Here is an 18426-nt window from a genome sequence, read left to right as displayed (position 1 = left end):
AAATATGAGAGTCACTTAAGCATGAACAGCCTTCATTTCAAGATAGAAAACCAAAAGCAGCAACTATTAAAGCAAATTGTCCTCTTACAAAAGTCCCCTTATATATATTTTAAGTTATCTATTCCTTTAGAAAAAAATCTTCAACTGGCACTGGAAAAAGATTCATGTCATTTAAATATCTAGCATAAGGCTTTAAACTGTTGTGCATGTGAATAATTTTGTAAAGTTCAAAATAATTATATATGACTACCCATAATTAAAATAAAATAGTTAAATTTAAAAAAGACAATTAAAGCTGAAGTAAAATGATCTGTGTTAAAATCGTAAAATCATCATTGCTCTAATTATTAGCACAACCCATTTTTAATCTATAACATTTACAAAGCAAGAGATTTTACTTATCTAGTCTTATTAGCATAATAATCATTGCACTTTACATGGCTTTAACAATAAATTCTTTCCTTATATTTAAGTTTTGCCCAGACAAACAGATTAAATACGTATTGAACTGAAAGGTTAAAGCCCGTTCATTAATTCTGTTATTGTTTTTCATAAGCCAAATTCTTCATTTGGGTACCTCTTGACTTTGCAGCATTGATTCTAATCATCTTCTAGTAATGAGCCCCAGCCTGACATGAGATAATGTCTTTGGGCAATTTTACTTGTAAGAAACCTCAACCCTTAACCCCTTTCGTTTCCTTTGCATAATCACTTGCATAGATCTTCCTACATTTGGGATGTGTGTGTGTGTGTGTGTGCGCGCGTTTGCATTGAATTTCAATTTTATTATATTGAAACTAATTCCTTCTTGATTTTCTTTTGCTCAACATTTTGTTTTGTGTCTCCATTCCTATACCTGCTGCCCTTGAGGTTTTTTCCCAGTGATTGGCCTTCTTTTTTTTTTTTTTTTTTTTTTTTAGACAGAGTCTCGCTCTGTCGCCCAGGCTGGAGTGCAGTGGCGCGACCACGGCTCACTGCAGGCTCCTCCTCCCGGGTTCACACCATTCTCCTGCCTCAGCCTCCCAAGTAGCTGGGACTACAGGGGCCTGCCACCACACCCGGCTAATTTTTTGTATTTTTTAGTACAGACGGGGTTTCACCGTGTGAGCCAGGATGGTGTCGATCTTCTTGTGATCCGCCCGCCTCGGCCTCCCCAGAGTGCTGGGATTACAAGCGTGAGCCACCGCGCCCGGCTCCCAGTGACTGGCCTCCTTGCCTGCACTTGTTTGGTCCCTACTTAAAAGAGACACTTAATGATTTTGATGGACTTCCTGATGTGCATGAGCAAACCACTATTCTATTCTTTTTTTTTTTTACACCATTGTATTCATGATTTGGTATAACCATGGCACTAAAATATAACTGGGAAAGGAGTATGAACTCTCTCTTTTACTGTACACATTCTGTATATTAGGGGTCCCCAGCGGACCTGGGCCTTACAGCAGGCGGGGAGTGGTGGGTGAGCAAGCAAAGCTTCATCTGTGTTTACAGCTGCTGCCCATCACTGGCATTATTGCCTGAGCTCTGCCTTTTGTCAGATCCCATGAGGCATGAGATTCTCATAGAAGAGGGAACCCTTTTGTGAACTGTGCATGCAAGGGATCTAGGTTGTTGCTCCTTATGAGAATCTAATGCCTGATAAACTGTTACTGTCTCCCATCACTCCCAGATGGGACCGTCTAGTTGCAGAAAAACAAGCTCAGGGCTCCCACTGATTCTACATTATGGCAAGTTGTATAATTATTTCATTATATATTACAATGTAATAATAACAGAAATAAAGTGCACAATAAATGTAATGTGCTTGAATCATCCCAAAACTATTCCCCACCACGGCCCCAGCCTCGTCCATTGAAAAATCGTCTTCCACAAAACCAGTCGCTGGAGCCATTGGGGATCACGGCTCTACATTATATTTTCAATTATTATACACAATTTCACTGAAAGAGCTATTACAATGCAATGTAAGGATTCTCTGACTGCACATTATATGGGGATTGGTGCCACATAGTCATCAGTCTGCCTTGAATGTGCACTGGGCTTCTTTTCTTAGAGTCACCCTACTTCAAGTTCATTCTTTCTGTAACTATTCTTTAAAAAACAGAATCCTTCTCATTGGTCCTACCTGTTTTCCCAAGAATTGATTTTTCCCCCAAGAATTAATTTTCTTCATCTCAAACAAAGAATATATAATACTTATCTCTTCCAAACTAAATTCAATTTGATTTGTTACTCCTTTCTTCAGTGATGATTTTAGTAACACAGCACTCTCTTCAGACTTCTTTGAGACTTTCCTTTCCTTCAGACTGGGTTCATTTCCTCAGACCTAGAGTCACATGATTCCAACTGGTTTCATTGCCCATTGATTTTTCTGCTGTTGGTCCAGTATTAATCACATCAACCTTATCACTATCCATATTTGCTCCACACATAGTTTCAAAAAATATATATATATATGTATATATATATATATCTACAATGAGCTGAAACTCTGTGTATTTTAATGTCTGTTTAGAAAACAATGTGAGTGGTCATATTTTAATATTAACCTAAATTCTGTTTGAAATTCTTCATTGATTTTCCATTGAATTTAGAATAAAATGGAAACTTCATCATGGCCTACAGGCCCTGTGATACTTGGCCTCTATTTTCCATCTCCTTTATTTCTTAACACTGATCCTTCCCCCTGTAATGCAGCCTGGAGAGGTCTTATAAGTCATTTAGTGTCGCTCTGCCTCCCCTAGGGTGTTTTCCTCAGATGTTTGCTCATCTCTTTCTGATGTACTTATCTCTTTCAGCTTAAATATCACCTCCCTAGAGAACTTTTCTTGACCACCCTATCTAAAAGACAACCACATGTATTGCCTAGCACATCACCCTTGTATTTGCCTTGCATAATTTATAATTGCTTTGCATATTTGTTTGCTTATTTACTGTCATAGAATGGAATGTAAGCTGCCTGAAAGTAGAGACTACCATTGCTTTTCTCACTACTGTATTATTGGCATTTGGCATAACATCTGGTCTACAGCAGAAACTTATTAAATGTTTCCTAAATAAATGGACAAACAGATGCATGTGTGTAAACCATGTCAATGCAAAGAATTCACTTCTATTTGCAAGCTGATGTATGTTAAATCTCATTCCCCCAAAATAAGTAATATAGAATTCTTGAAGAAGTAAAAATTTTTCAAAATATGCTTGGAATTAGTAGATATTTCATCCAATTGACAACTTAAAATGGCTTATGTTTTATAGGCTAAAATTTCTAAATTTCCAAATATTCCAAAATATTGTACTTCTTCTTTTCAATGTTTCTTTCAGGCCTAGATTAAATGGAGGGATTAGAAATCAAAGTACCTTGTATTTCCAGGCAATTGAATAAGGCAGTTTTATAGACTGTAAACTCCTTCATGAGACTATGAGCTCCTTGAGGGCATGTCTAACCAAATCTCTGAAACACTATTAATGCCTATAAAGTGTTCCCTTGTGAATTCACAGCAACAGTTTACAAATGGTGATGATAAATAGTTTTACAAATTCACTTTGTGGTCTAAACTATTTACAAATGTTAGAATTTACAAAATAATTATGGATTTTTAATTTTTCAGACTCAAAAAAATGAAATCCATATTAAACACACATTTGCTCAGCATTTCAGGAATATTAAGTGCTGAGGCACTGTCACGTACGTGCTCCACAAGGCATAGTCATGCTGTTGGCTCAGAGGAAACATCTTAAAGCAGCAATGTGTAATGCATTAAATGGCCTGATTATGTCTTAAGGGAAGACTCACCTATAGGTTTCACTTAATGGTTAGAAATGATTCAGGAAACCTGAGGAAATTGCCTACAAAAAGGCAAATATAACAGGAAACTGTGGGCATCTTTTATATGATATGAGGAGTATTAAATGAGGAAAAAAGAAAAACCTAACACTTAAGAGCAGGTACTGGGTAATGTTTTACATATCTTTGTTAGAGTAAATATCTTGGAAGCTTAATTTAGAATCAATACACTCTTTGGACTTTGATTTAGAAAGATTCAGAAATGTCAAACCTCTTTCCCATATAACTTTTATAAAGTTATATAAAAGTTTACATTAAACCTTTAAGTTAGTATTCTGTACATTTTGTCTTAAGTGACATTTTGGTGAATTTGCAAGAGATAGACATTGGGAGACTATTCCCTGAGGTATTAATGGAAGAATGCTCCTTGAGAGTTGAAGTCCCATGATATTTGAATAGAAGACATCTCTCAAAGTAATTTTTATTAAAACAGGCTGAGAAACGCATACCCAATCATACTTAGGCAACAATGCCCTAATAAAATCAGAAACTTTTATCCAGAATGGTTTGTCAGGTGCAAAAGGCAGATAAGAGTACTAAAAGCTATCATGAAATAGCCTGGAAAAGTCCTATAAAGGAGGACTACAGCCCTCAGATGAATGTATCATCCATCTAAGGGGAAAAAGGGGAACATTGATTCATCAGTCTCTTTTCCTCATTGGTCAGTTATTCATCCCCAAAAGTGTTAATGCCTCTGAAGTTGCAAGTTTCACAAGTGCAGAGACTGAGAGGCACAAATCTAAGACTAGGTCAAACCTGCATGAACCTGTTGGAGCCCACACAGAACTGGTCACTGCAATGGTGTCTTACGTATCGTTATCTATCCATATAAGAGATAGATGAGGCCAAGAGGATCTGCAGCAGTACAAAAAACGGTAACCAATACACGTCCCAAACAAACTATGGATTTTATCAGCTTGGATTATGAAAAGATTTCCCTCTATATATGTATTTATATACACGTGTGTGTGTCTGTATGCACTAATGATGCTACACTATTAAAAACATTGCTTTTTCTTGTAACTTTGGTAAGAACATTATGCTAGTCAACTTTTTCAATCAAGAAATAAGAGTACTTCTCACAGGTGGACACAATTTCAATGACAGCCAAATGCCATCCAATTCAACCCTCCCCTACCACACAGGCATACATACATATACACACAAGAGAGCTGTCAGTTGAAATCAAACATTATGGATTTCATTCTGAAATGAATATGTATCGCTAAAGAGTGTTTTATTTGCATAGTCTCATTCTTCCACACTTTCAATCTAAAAACAATAAGGACCTTGAGGATTTACAGTAACAATAAAAAATTACTCTACATTTTAATGGAAACTTAAGATTACATGTCTTAGACCAATGGAGCTGCTGTAACAAAATACCATAAAGCGGGTAGTTTATAAAGAACAAAAATTTATTTCTCACAAATTTGGAGAATGAGAAGTCCAATATCAAGGCACTAGCAGGTTCTGTGCATGGTAACGGTCTGCTTTCTGGTTTGTAGATGGCAACTACTCAATGTGCACTCACATGGAGGAAGAGGCAAGGCAGCTCTCTCGGGCCTCTTTCATAAGGGCACCAATCCCATTAATGAAGGCTGTGCACTCATGATCTAATCACCTTTAAAAAGGCCCTACCTCCTAATACTAGCACATTTGTGATTAGATTTCAACATACGAACTGGGGGGTGGGGCAGAAGCGTTCAGACCATAGCATTACAATTACATATACATGTTGTTTTCCCTGTTTTTCATTGTTCCCATAAGTACCAAGATGCTCCTCTGATTATTGTTATCAAAGCCAAATATGCATATGCATGGTATTTTGTGTTCTCTGAAAAGCTTGGGAAATATGCATATGTTTATAAGTAAATGTGATGCAAATCTTTGTCAACTTTTTCTAAATAGACATTTGATCACGAGTTTAAAATCTGAATAAGCAGAATATTTTTTTGGCATGAGCAGACAAAAGCTGCTTTAGGGAGATGTTTTAAAGAATTGGGGAAAATATCCTAAACACAAATAAGTGAAAGATGGATAAAATTATATGGAATTTCTGCTAACAATTCTGTGGCAACAAATCTGAAATCTAAAAGAAAGAAAAATTGTCTGGCAAGATCTAAATTGACAAAATTGACACTTCACAAAGTGAAAACCATGACTTTTCAAAAGCAATTAAACATACGCTATTGGAATAAGTAAGGGAGCCCAGTGGACTCATAGATGAGTTTAATCTAATTTCTAAAGAGCAGATACCTCCAAACTTACTCAAAATATTTCAGACCATGTAAAAAGATAGAAATGTTCACAGATTTTTATAAGGCCAGCATAACAATAATTCCAAAATATGTTAGATAGTTACAAAAGAAATCTACGAGACTTATTTCATCATTGACTATTGATGAAAATTTTTAAATTGTCTATTAGAAAATAGACTCTAATAATGCATGGGAAGAATTGTATATTATGACAATTAGGGTTTATTACAGGAATGTAAAGGTGTTTTAATGTTAGAAAAAAAATCTATCAACATACTCCATTGTGTCAGCACATTAAAGGAGAAAATCCTTATTACAAATCAATTGACACTGAATATTCATTTGACACATTTTAGCAGGTATGTCTAATTAAAATTCCATGTACAATAGGAATGAAAAAACTTAATACAATTACCTATTTATCAAATATAACAGCAAAAATGCTCAATGTTAAAACACTTAGATACCTGTACTAATAAAATTATCTATCTATGAAACATAATAGCAAATAGCAAATGTGCTAAATGTTAAAACACTTAGATAATTTCAATTAAAATCCAAAACAACATGAGGTGCTTGTTCCTGCAATTATTTGGTGTTGTCTCAAAAAGAATATATAAAGCTATCACATTTTGCTAATGAAATAATTATATGCCTTGTTTAGCTCAGAAGCTCTAATTTTTAATAACATATATGAATATATGTGTATGTATTCATATATACACATATATGCATATGTGTGTATGTGTGTATGCATGTGTATTCAGCAGCTTTCACTTATTCTTGCAAAAAGCACCTACATATAAAAATGAGAGGAGATATCTTATTCATGATAGCAGCACAATTTCAATCACCGTAATAGGAAGAAAAACTAGAAAATACCTAGGAATAAGGTAAGGAAGAAGGCAGAGAGAACCAGTAAAAAGAAAGCTATGAAATATTATTAAAAGAAATTAAATATGAAATCTATCTGAAAAAAAGAAATACAAAAACCTGATGTCAGAAGGTATACGTCTCTCTAAAATATGTATATTAAATACAAATTTAATGTAACATACTATAATTATTTATAGATTTGTATATAATATTCTTAAAGCATAAATGAAAAAATAACTTCCGGATAAAAGCATGGAAAAGAATAGTGATGGGACCAGATATCAGAACATAACCCAAAGCCATTGGTGATGAGCGGAATAATGGCCTCCAAAGATTATCTACACACTAATCCACAGAGCCTGTGAATATGTTGCACTACATGGCTAAAGGGGCTTTGGAGGTGTGATTAATGTTAAGGACCTCTAGATGGAGAAATTAGTCTGGATTACCCAGGTACATCCAATCTAATTATTCAAGTTTTTAAAAGCATTCTTTCCTGCTGCAGAAAATAAAAGAGTCGTCAGTGTGTGAATGATGACTTTCTGTTGCTGACTTGGAAGACAGAGGAATTGGGTCATGAGCCAAGGAAGGTGGGCAGCTTCTAAAAGGCGGAAAAGGTGAGTAAACTGATTTTCCCCTAGAACCTCCAGAAATGGAGACAACTTTGCCAAGACCTTGATTTTACCCCAATGAGACCCATGTCAGACTTTTGTGCTATAAAACTGTGAAATAATACATTTGTGCTGTTTAATTGCCAAGTTTGTGGTAAATTGTTACAGCAGCAATAAAACACTAACAAACCATTACAATAAACTAGATGTGTTATTGGAGAAGAAATAGAAAGCAGGTCAGTGAAACATAAGATAATTTAGAAGTAGATCCCCATTTATATAAACATTGAGTGTTTGTCAAGGTGGCCATTCTATTCAATGCAGAAGGGGAAATGGGAAATAGGTTATTAATTGAGGGGATACAAGTTCTATCTGGAAGAAAATAAAACAGAATCCTTATCTTGGACAATGAATAAGGAATAACTCCTCATGGATTTTAGCTTTTGTGGAAAAAGTGAGTAAAATCTTAAGAACTAGGAGATGACAGGTGTATCATATATTACAAATTCATAGTAGGGCATTGACACGGTTGTGGGGAGAGACAATATAGGTGAAAGGCAAATAGAGGAGGAAGCCAATTGACAAAAAAAGAGACATCTAAACAGTATGTATGATATAATATCATATATATGTACAATTGTATATGAGTATATATAAATGTTAATGTAACAAAAACAATTATTTGCACGAGTCTCTTTCATGTCATTTTCGTGCCTTTCAATTTTTGTAATCTTTAGTGATAAATGAATAATATTTGAACATTTATATAAATTACTGTGAATTACTAACATACTCATATTGCATAGAACACATAGTATAGAGAAAGATGCTTTTAGATACCAAGTTCTTAACTTTTTCAAAATGTCCACAAGTTGTTCAGTATTATTAGATGTTCATTCAAACTCTCACTTGCCTGGAGTATCTCTGATCCCTATTTTATCATCCCTCATCTGTTCTGTGCTGACATCTCTCCAGCTAAAATTTTCTTCTCCTTGCAGTCAAATTTTAACAATCTGGTTATCTTTTTCTCTCTTTATTATTCATCTGTCTTAAACCAAATGAGAGGTTTTTTTTTTTTTTCCGGTGGGACTTACTCTCCACACTTTTTAAAAATGAAAGTAAATTTCTTTATTACAGAATTGAATTGAATTCAAATCAAAAAAGGTCTGAACCTCATTTAAAAGATGGTTTTGTAACTGAAGAATTGAAAGGATTTCTTTATGAACTAGCATCATCTTAAGACAAAGGATAAGGACCCTGAAGACAGCATTATAGTGAATCCCAGAGGTGCTCTCCAAAATGGTGCTAATACAGCCAAGAATACAGGTATGAGGAAGGGTGTGGAAGGGTACCTTACAGGAGAAAGCACCACTTATCCACCAAGATGGCAGAGGCCTTCTTTTCTGACCTGTGGTCCAAAAAAAAGCATTATAAGGAGAGACAATAGGCAAAAAAGAGCACACGAGAAGAAACATAGAATGAAAGAAAGGAGAGGGACAAAGAGAAGAAAAATAAGATCACATGAAGGTGATAATACAATTTTATATGGAACACGGCAATTTGCAATCCACAAGCTGATCTAATATTTAATGTTTAAGAAATCCAGGCTGTGTAAATAAATTTTGGAAATGAGAACTCTCCAAGAGCAGACTCAAGGTGATCTGGGCTGGATCTTACTCCTTCCATGTCTCAGGTGGCCTTCCTTTTGTGCCCCAGGAGGACAATATTGTCAAATAAAGTTTAGCCTAAAGCTGACTCCTTACTTATTTTAAGTTCAGCCTAAAGATTTATCTGTACATCATGAACTATAGCCTAAACGGAAGTATAAACAGGCTACAATCTATTCTTGTGCCAATCACTGAGTTTTGGCCAATCGATTGCGGTCAACAGTTCAAATCATGTTTGAATAAGACAAATGCTGAGCTGTTACCAATCTGGCTGTTTCTGTACCTCACTTCTGTTTTGTGTATGTCACTTTATTTTTTCTGTCCATAAATCCTCTTCCACCACGCAGCTGCGCTGCAGTCTCTGAGCCTACTCTGGCTCCGGAGGCAGCCCGATTGGCGAATTGTTCTTTGCTCAATTAAATTCTTAAATGTAATACGGCTGAAGTTTTTCCTTTAACAGTATACAACTGTGAAGTGGTTTTATCAGGCATCATAGGTGGAGAAATAGTAGACCAGAAGTGCAAGAGGCATATGCAACACTATTCCCTGCTGTACCAGTAGTATCCAGTGACACCTTATCTGGTTATTAACCAAAGCTGCTTTGGCATAATTCCAGTGGCTGCAGTGAGAGGAAGTGAGGATATGGCTGACATTCTCCAAGAAGCAGTGACTTCAGAAGATGATTGGCATCTTGAACTTCAGGAAAATCCTTGGCCTTTTTAACTCTGAAAGTCTGTTTGAAACTCAGAAGAAGAAAATTAGGTGAATACAAAACTGCTGCCAAACTTAGAAACTTGGTTAAATATCCTGCAGAAAATATCATGGGCTTTTCAGAGTCCAGTTAAATATCTACAGATTATATTTCCAGTTTAATACCTGGGGCATTAACTCTATTCATTTTACTAGCTTTAGTGAATTTTACTTCTGGAGCATAACATTGCATTGAAAATGTGTCCTCTAACCTATGATATTTATGTATCATTTAATATGAAATTTATGAGGTTCCATTTCTGATTTCCAAATGGATGCAAATTAGAACACAGGATATTTACATTCCTTCATTTCTAACCCACATACATAAAGTTTGACTTTAAAATGCCACTGTTCGTGTCTGTTTCATAGAAGCTCTAGGTATTTATATGTCCTTTGTGTCTCTGGCACACTCTGAATTCCAGTTTTTAATCTAATATTGGGCAGGAATTGGCTATAAAAATACAATGCCATTGAGGACAGAGCTGGATTGCTTTTTTCTTTTAATTCTTGAGAACTTTATAGTTTCTTAGGGAAGTATAATTTGTAACCACATCATCATCTAACACTTTTCCTGTCTTTTTTGGAGATTGACAGTTGAAAATCTATAAGATCTTTTTGCAACTAAGATCAGGAAAAAGATCACAAGAGGAAATATTTTGGTCAGTTCCTACTTATGTTGCTCAGACAGGATGAACCTGTAGAAAATGTGCCTTATTTGTTGAAAATAGAGAAGTGGTTGTTTTCCGAAATAAGTCGCTTATGTCCCACTTTTTTTTCAACTTTTACTATAGGCTTGGGGGCACAAGTGAAGGTTTGTTTACATAAGTTAACACATGTCATAGGGGTTTGTTGTACATATTATTTCATCACCCAAGTATTAAGCCCAGTACCCAATAGTTATTTTTTCTGCTCCTCTCTCTCCTCTCACCCTTCCCCCTCGAGTAGACCTCAGTGCGTGTTGTTTCCTTCTTTGTGTTCATAAGTTCTCATCATTTAGCTCCCACTGATAAATGAGAACATGTGATATGAGGTTTTCTGTTCCTGCATTAGTTTGCTAAGGATAATGGCCTCTAACTCCCTCCACGTTTCTGTAAAAGACATGATTTTGTTATTTTTGATGCCTGCATAATATTCCATGGTGTATATGAACACATTTTCTTTATCCAGTCTGTCATTGATGGGCATTTGGGTTGATTCCATGTCTTTGCTATTGTGAATAGTACTGCAATGAACATTTGTGTGCATGTGTCTTTATGGTAAAATGATTTATATTCCTCTGGGTATGTAACCAGTAATGGGATTGTTGGGTTGAATGATAATTCTGCTTTTAGTTCTTTGAGGAATCTCCATACTATTTTCCACAACGGTTGAACTAATTTACAGTCCCACCAACAGTATATAAGTGTTCCCTTTTCTCTGCAACCTTGACAGACTCTGTTATTTTTTGACTTTCTAATAATAGCCATTCTGACTAGTGTGAAATGGTATCTCATTGTGGTTTTTATCTGCATTTCTCTAATGATCGGTGATATTGAGCTTTTTTTCATATGCCTGTTGGCCGCATGTATGTCTACTTTTGAGAAGTGTCTGTTCATGTTCTTTGCTCACTTTTTAATGAGGTTGTTTTTGTCTTGTAAATATGTTTAAGTTCTTTATAGATGGTGGATATTAGACCTTTGTCAGATGCATAGTTTGTAAATATTTTCTCCCATTCTGTAGGCTGTCTATTTACTTTGTTGATAGTTTTCTTTTGCTGCACAGAAGCTCTTAAGTTGATCCCACTTGTCAATTTTGGCTTTTGTTCCGATTGCTTTTGGTGTCTTTGTCATGAAATATTTGCCTGCTCCTATGTCCAGGACAGTATTGCCTAGGTTGTCTCCCAGGGTTTTTATAGTTTCAGGTTTTACACTTAGGTATTTAATCCATCTTGAGTTGATTTTTGTGTATGGTGTAAGGAAGGGGTCCAGCTTCAGTCTTTTGCATATGGCTAGCCGCTTATCCCAGAACCATTTATTGAATAGGAAGTCTTTTCCCCATTGCTTGTTTTTGTCAGTTTTGTTGAAGATCAGATGGCCATAGATGTGTGGCCTTATTTCTGGACTCTCTACTCTGTTCCACTGGTCCATGTGCCTGTTTTTGTACCAGTACCATGCTGCTTGGTTACAGTAGTCTTGTAGTATGGTTTGAAGTCAGTTAATGTGATGCCTCCAGCTTTGTTCTTTTTGTTTAGGATTGCTTTGGCTATTCAGTCTCTTTTTTGGTTCCATATGAATTTTAAAATAGTTTTTAGTTCCATGAGGAGTGTCATCAGAATAGCATTGAATCTGTTAATTGCTTTGGGCAGTATAGCCCATTTCAATGATATTAATTCTTCCTATCCAGGAGCATGGGATCTTCTTCCTTTGTTTGTGTCTTTGATGTCTTTGAGCAGTGTTATGCTATTCTCATTGTAAAGATCTTTCACCTCCTTGTCTAGCTGTATTCCTAGGCATTTTATTCTTCTTCTGGCAATTGGGAATGGGATTGCCTTTCTGATTTGGCTCTTGGTCTGGCTGTTGTTGGTATATAGAAATGCTAGTGATTTTTGTACATTGATTTTGTATCCTGCAAACTTTGCTGAAGTTGTTTATCAGCTGGAAGACACTTGGGGCCAAGACTATGGGGTGTTCTGGGTTTTCTGGATATAAAGTCATGTCATCTGGAAACAGAGATGGTTTGACATTCTGTCTTCCTATTTGGATGCCCTTACATTCCACTTCTTTTAATAAACATATTATGTTGGTTAAACACTGTTAATCCATTTGCATTTCTACAGGTGATATTTGGGTGGTAAAATACAAATCTAGGATTTGAAATCATAAATAATTTTTAAGAATTCCTGCAGCAGTTCCAAGATGGCTGAATAAGAACAGCTCCAGTCTACAGCTCCCAGCGTGAGCGACGCAGAAGACAGGTGATTTCTACATTTCCAACTGAGGTACTGGGCTCATCCCACTGGGGCTTGTCAGACAGTGGAGGCAGGACACTGGGTGCAGCCCACTAAGCATGACCCAAAGCAGGGCAAGGCATCACCTCACCCGGGAAGTGCAAGGGGTCAGGGAATTCCCTTTCCTAGACAAGGGAAGCAGTGACGGATGGCACCTGGAAAATTGGGTCACTCCCCCCTAATACTGCACTTTTCCAATGGTCTTAGCAAACGGCATACCAGGAGATTATATCCCACACCTGGCTTGGAGGGTCCCACGCCCATGGAGCCTCACTCATTGCTAGCACGGCAGTCTGAGATTGATCTGCAAGGTGGCAGGGAGGCTGGGGGAGGGACGCCCGCCATTGCTAAGGCTTAAGTAGGTAAACAAAGCAGCCAGGAACTTCGAACTGGGTGGAGCCCACCGCAGCTCAAGGAGGCCTGCCTGCCTCTGCAGACTCCACCTCTGGCGGCAGGGCATAGCTGAACAAAAGGCAGCAGAAACCTCTGCAGACTTAAATGTCGTCCCTGTCTGACAGCTTTGAAGTGAGTAGTGGTTCTCCCAGCACGGAGTTTGAGATCTGAGAATGGACAGACTGCCCCCTCAAGTGGGTCCCTGACACCCAAGTAGCCTAACTGGGAGGCACCCTCCAGTAGGGGCAGACTGAAACCTCACACAGCTGGGTACCCCTCTGAGATGAAGCTTCCAGAGGAACAATCAGGCAGCAACACTTGTGGTTCACCAATATTCACCATTCTGCAGCTTCTGCTGCTGATACCCAGGGAATCAGGGTCTGGAGTGGACCTCCCGCAAACTCCAACAGATCTGCAGCTGAGGGTCCTGACTGTTAGAAGGAAAACTAACAAACAGAAAGACATCCACACCAAAACCCCATCTGTACATCACCATCATCAAAGACCAAAGGTAGATAAAACCACAAAGATGGGGAAAAAACAGAGCAGAAAAACTGAAAATTCTACAAATCAGAGCACCTCTCCCCCTCCAAAGGAAGACAGCTCCTCGCCAGCAACAGAACAAAGCTGGACAGAGAATGACTTTGATAAGTTGAGAGAAGAAGGCTTCAGACGATCAAACTTCTCCGAGCTAAAGGAGGAAGTTCGAACCCATCGCAAAGAAGTTAAAAACCTTGAAAAAAGATTAGACAAATGGCTAACTAGAATAACCAATGCAGAGAAGTCCTTAAAGGACATGATGCAGCTGAAAACCATAGCACGAGAACTATGTGACGAATGCACAAGCTTCAGTACCCGATTCGATCAACTGGAAGAAAGGGTATCAGTGATTGAAGATCAAATGAATGAAATGAAGTGAGAAGAGAAGTTTAGAGAAAAAAGAGTAAAAAGAAACGAACAAAGCCTCCAAGAAATATGGGACTATGTGAAAAGACCAAAGCTACGTCTGATTGGTGTACCTGAAAGTGACGGGGAGAATGGAACCAAATTGGAAAACACTCTGCAGGATATTATCCAGGAGAACTTCCCCAACCTAGCAAGGCAGGCCAACATTCAAATTCAGGAAATACAGAGAATGCCACAAAGATAATCCTCGAGAAGAGCATCTCCAAGACACATAATTGTCAGATTCACCAAAGTTGAAATGGAGGAAAAAATGTTAAGGGCAGCCAGAGAGAAAGGTTGGGTTACCCACAAAGGGAAGCCCATCAAACTAACAGCAGATCTCTCAGCAGAAACTCTACAAGTGAGAAGAGAATGGGGGCCAATATTCAACATTTTTAAAGAAAATAATTTTCAACCGAGAATTTCATATCCAGCCAAACTAAGCTTCATAAGTGAAGGAGAAATAAAATCTTTTACAGACAAGCAAATGCTGACAGATTTTGTCACCATCAGGCCTGCCCTACAAGAGCTCTTGAAGGAAGCACTAAACATGGAAAGGAACAACCAGTACCAGCCACAGCAAAAACATGACAAATTGTAAAGACCATCAATGCTAGGAAGAAACTGCATCAACTAACAAGCAAAACAACCAGCTAACATCCTAATGACAGAATCAAATTCACACATACAAATATTAACCTTAAATGTAAATGGGCTAAATGCTACAATTAAAAGACACAGACTGGTAAATTGGATAAACAGTCAAGACGTATCAGTGTGCTGTATTCAGGAGACCCATCTCACATGCAGAGACATACATAGGCTTAAAATAAAGGGATGGAGGAAGATCTACCAAGCAAATGGAAAACAAGGCAGGGGTTGCAATCCTAGTCCTGATAAAACAGACTTTAAACCAACAAAGATTACAAGAGACAAAGAAGGCCATTACATAATGGTAAAGGGATCAATTCAAAAAGAAGAGCTAACTATCCTAAACATACATGCACCCAATACAGGAGCACCCAGATTCATAAAGCAAGTCCTTAGAGACCTACAAAGAGACTTAGACTCCCACACAATAATAATGGGAGACTTTAATACCCCACTGTCAACATTAGACAGATCAACGAGACAGAAAGTTAACAAGGATATCCAGGAATTTAACTCAGCTCTGTACCAAGTGGACCGAATAGACATCTACAGAACTCTCCACCCCAAATCAACAGAATGTACATTCTTCTCAGCACCACATTGTACTTATTCTAAAACTGACCACACAGTTGGAAGTAAAGCACTCCTCAGCAAATGTAAAAGAACAGAAATTATAACAAACTGTCTCTCAGACCACAGTGCAATCAAACTAGAACTCAGGATTAAGAAACTCACTCAAAACCACTCAACTACATGGAAACTGAACAACCTGCTCCTGAATGACTACTGGGTACATAACAAAATGAAGGCAGAAATAAAGATGTTCTTTGAAAGCAATGAAAACAAAGACGCAACACACCAGAATCTCTGGGACACATTTAAAGCAGTGTGTAGAGGGAAATTTATAGCACTAAATGCCCAGAAGAGAAAGCAGGAAAGATCCAAAATTGACACCCTAACATCACAATTAAAAGAACTAGAAAAGCAAGAGCAAACACATTCAAAAGCTAGCAGAAGGCAAGAAATAACTAAGATCAGAGCAGAACTGAAGGAGATAGAGACATAAAAAACCCTTCAAAAAATCAATGAATCCAGGAACTGGTTTTTTGGAAAGATCAACAAAATTGATAGACCACTAGGAAGACTAATAAAGAAGAAAAGAGAGAAGAATCAAATAGATGCAATACAAAATGATAAAGGGGATATCACCACCAATCTCACAGAAATACAAATTACCATCAGAGAATACTGTAAACACCTCTATGCAAATAAACTAGAAAATCTAGAAGAAATGGATAAATTCCTGGACACATACACCCTCCCAAGACTAAACCAGGAAGAAGTTGAATCCCTGAATAGACCAATAACAGCTCTGAAATTGAGGGAATAATTAATAGCCTACCAACCAAAAAGTCCAGGACCAGATGATTCACAGCCGAATTCTACCAGATGTACAAGGAGGAGCTGGTACCATTCCTTCTGAAACTATTCCAATCAATAGAAAATGAAGGAATCCTCCCTAACTCATTTTATGAGGCCAGCATCATCCTAATACCAAAGCCTGGCAGAGACACTACAAAAACAGAGAATTTTAGACCAATATCCCTGATGAACATTGATGCAGAAATCCTCAATAAAATACTGGCAAACCAAATCTAGCACACATCATCAAAAAGCTTATCGACCATGATCAAGTGGGCTTCATCCCCGGGATGCAAGGCTGGTTCAGCATACACAAATCAATAAATGTAATCCAGCATATAAACAGAACCAAAGACAAAAACCACGTGATTATCTCAATAGATGCAGAAAAGGCCTTTCACAAAATTCAACAGCCCTTCATGCTAAAAACTCTCAATAAATTAGGTATCAATGGGACGTATCTCAAAATAATAAGAGCTTTTTATGACAAACCCACAGCCACTCTCATACTGAATGGGCAAAAACTGGAAGCATTCCCTTTGAAAACTGGCACAAGACAGGGATGCCCTCTCTCACCACTACTATTCAACATAGTGTTGGGAGTTCTGGCCAGGGCAATCAGGCAGGAGAAGGAAATAAAGTGTATTCAATCAGGAAAAGAGGAAGTCAAATTGTCCCTGTTTGCAGATGACATGATTGTATATCTAGAAAACCCCATCATCTCAGCCCCAAATCTCCTTAAGCTGATAAGCAACTTCAGCAAAGTCTCAGGACACAAAATCAATGTGCAAAAAGCACAAGCATTCTTATACACCAATAACAAACATAAGAGAGCCAAATCATGAGTGAACTCCCATTCACAATTGCTTCAAAGAGAATAAAATACCTAGGAATCCAACTTACAAGGGACGGGAAGGACCTCTTCAAGGAGAACTACAAACCACTGCTCAATGAAATTAAAGAGGACACAAACAAATGGAAAAACATTCCATGCTTATGGATAGGAAGAATCAATATCGTGAAAATGGTCATACTGCCCAAGGTAATTTATAAATTCAATGCCATCCCCATCAAGCTACCAATGACTTTCTTCACAGAATTGGAAAAAACTACTTTAAAGTTCATATGGAACCAAAAAAGGGCCCGCATTGCCAAGAAAATCCTAAGTCAAAAGAACAAAGTCATGCTACCTGACTTCAAACTATACTACAAGGCTATAGTAAAGAAAACAGCATGGTACTGGTACCAAAGCAGAGATATAGATCAATGGAACAGAACAGAGCCCTTGGAAATAATACCACACATTTACAACCATCTGATCTTTGAAAAACCTGACAAAAACAAGAAATGGGGAAAGGATTCCCTATTTAATCAATGGTGCTGGGAAAACTGGCTAGCCATATGTAGAAAGCTGAGACTGGATCCCTTCCTTACACCTTGTACAAAAATTAATTCAAGATGGATTAAAGACTTAAATGTTAGACCTAAAACCATAAAAATCCTAGAAGAAAACCTAGGCAATACCATTCAGGACATAGGCATGGGCAAGGACTTCTTGTCTAAAACACCAAAAGCAATGGCAACAAAAGCCAAAATTGACAAATGGGATCTAATTAAACTAAAGAGCTTCTGCACAGCAACAGAAACTACCATCAGAGTGAAGAGGCAACCTACAGAATGGGAGAAAATTTTTGCAATCTACTCATCTGATAAAAGGCTAATATCCAGAATCTACAAAGAACTCAAGCAAATTTACAAGAAAAAGAAAAAACCCTTCAACAAGTGGGCGAAGGATATGAACAGACACTTCTCAAAAGAAGACATTTATGCAGCCAACAGACACATGAAAAAATGTTCATCATCACTGGCCATCAGAGAAATGCAAATCAAAACCACAATGAGATACCATCTCACACCAGTTAGAATGGCGATCATTAAAAAGTCGGGAAACAACAGGTGCTGGAGAGGATGTGGAGAAATAGGAACACTTTTACACTGTTGGTGGGACTGTAAA

General features: G+C 37.4%; 1 long non-coding RNA gene across 1 annotated transcript in view; it reads left to right on the top strand.

Annotated features, from left to right (window-relative positions):
• The window catches only part of LOC109026525 (uncharacterized), a 47339-nt gene extending 36976 nt beyond the window's left edge, over positions 1-10363 (top strand). The window contains exons 3-5 of the long non-coding RNA XR_008679247.1: positions 7490-7601; positions 8733-8921; positions 9879-10363. This is a non-coding gene — a long non-coding RNA (uncharacterized lncRNA). The remainder of the gene's footprint in view (positions 1-7489; positions 7602-8732; positions 8922-9878) is intronic.
• Positions 10364-18426: the final 8063 nt, after the last annotated feature.

This window comes from Gorilla gorilla, chromosome 3 (assembly GCF_029281585.2).
Source record: "Gorilla gorilla gorilla isolate KB3781 chromosome 3, NHGRI_mGorGor1-v2.1_pri, whole genome shotgun sequence".
In the NCBI taxonomy this organism is placed as follows: domain Eukaryota; kingdom Metazoa; phylum Chordata; class Mammalia; order Primates; family Hominidae; genus Gorilla; species Gorilla gorilla.
This window is presented reverse-complemented; position numbering and strand designations above follow the sequence as displayed.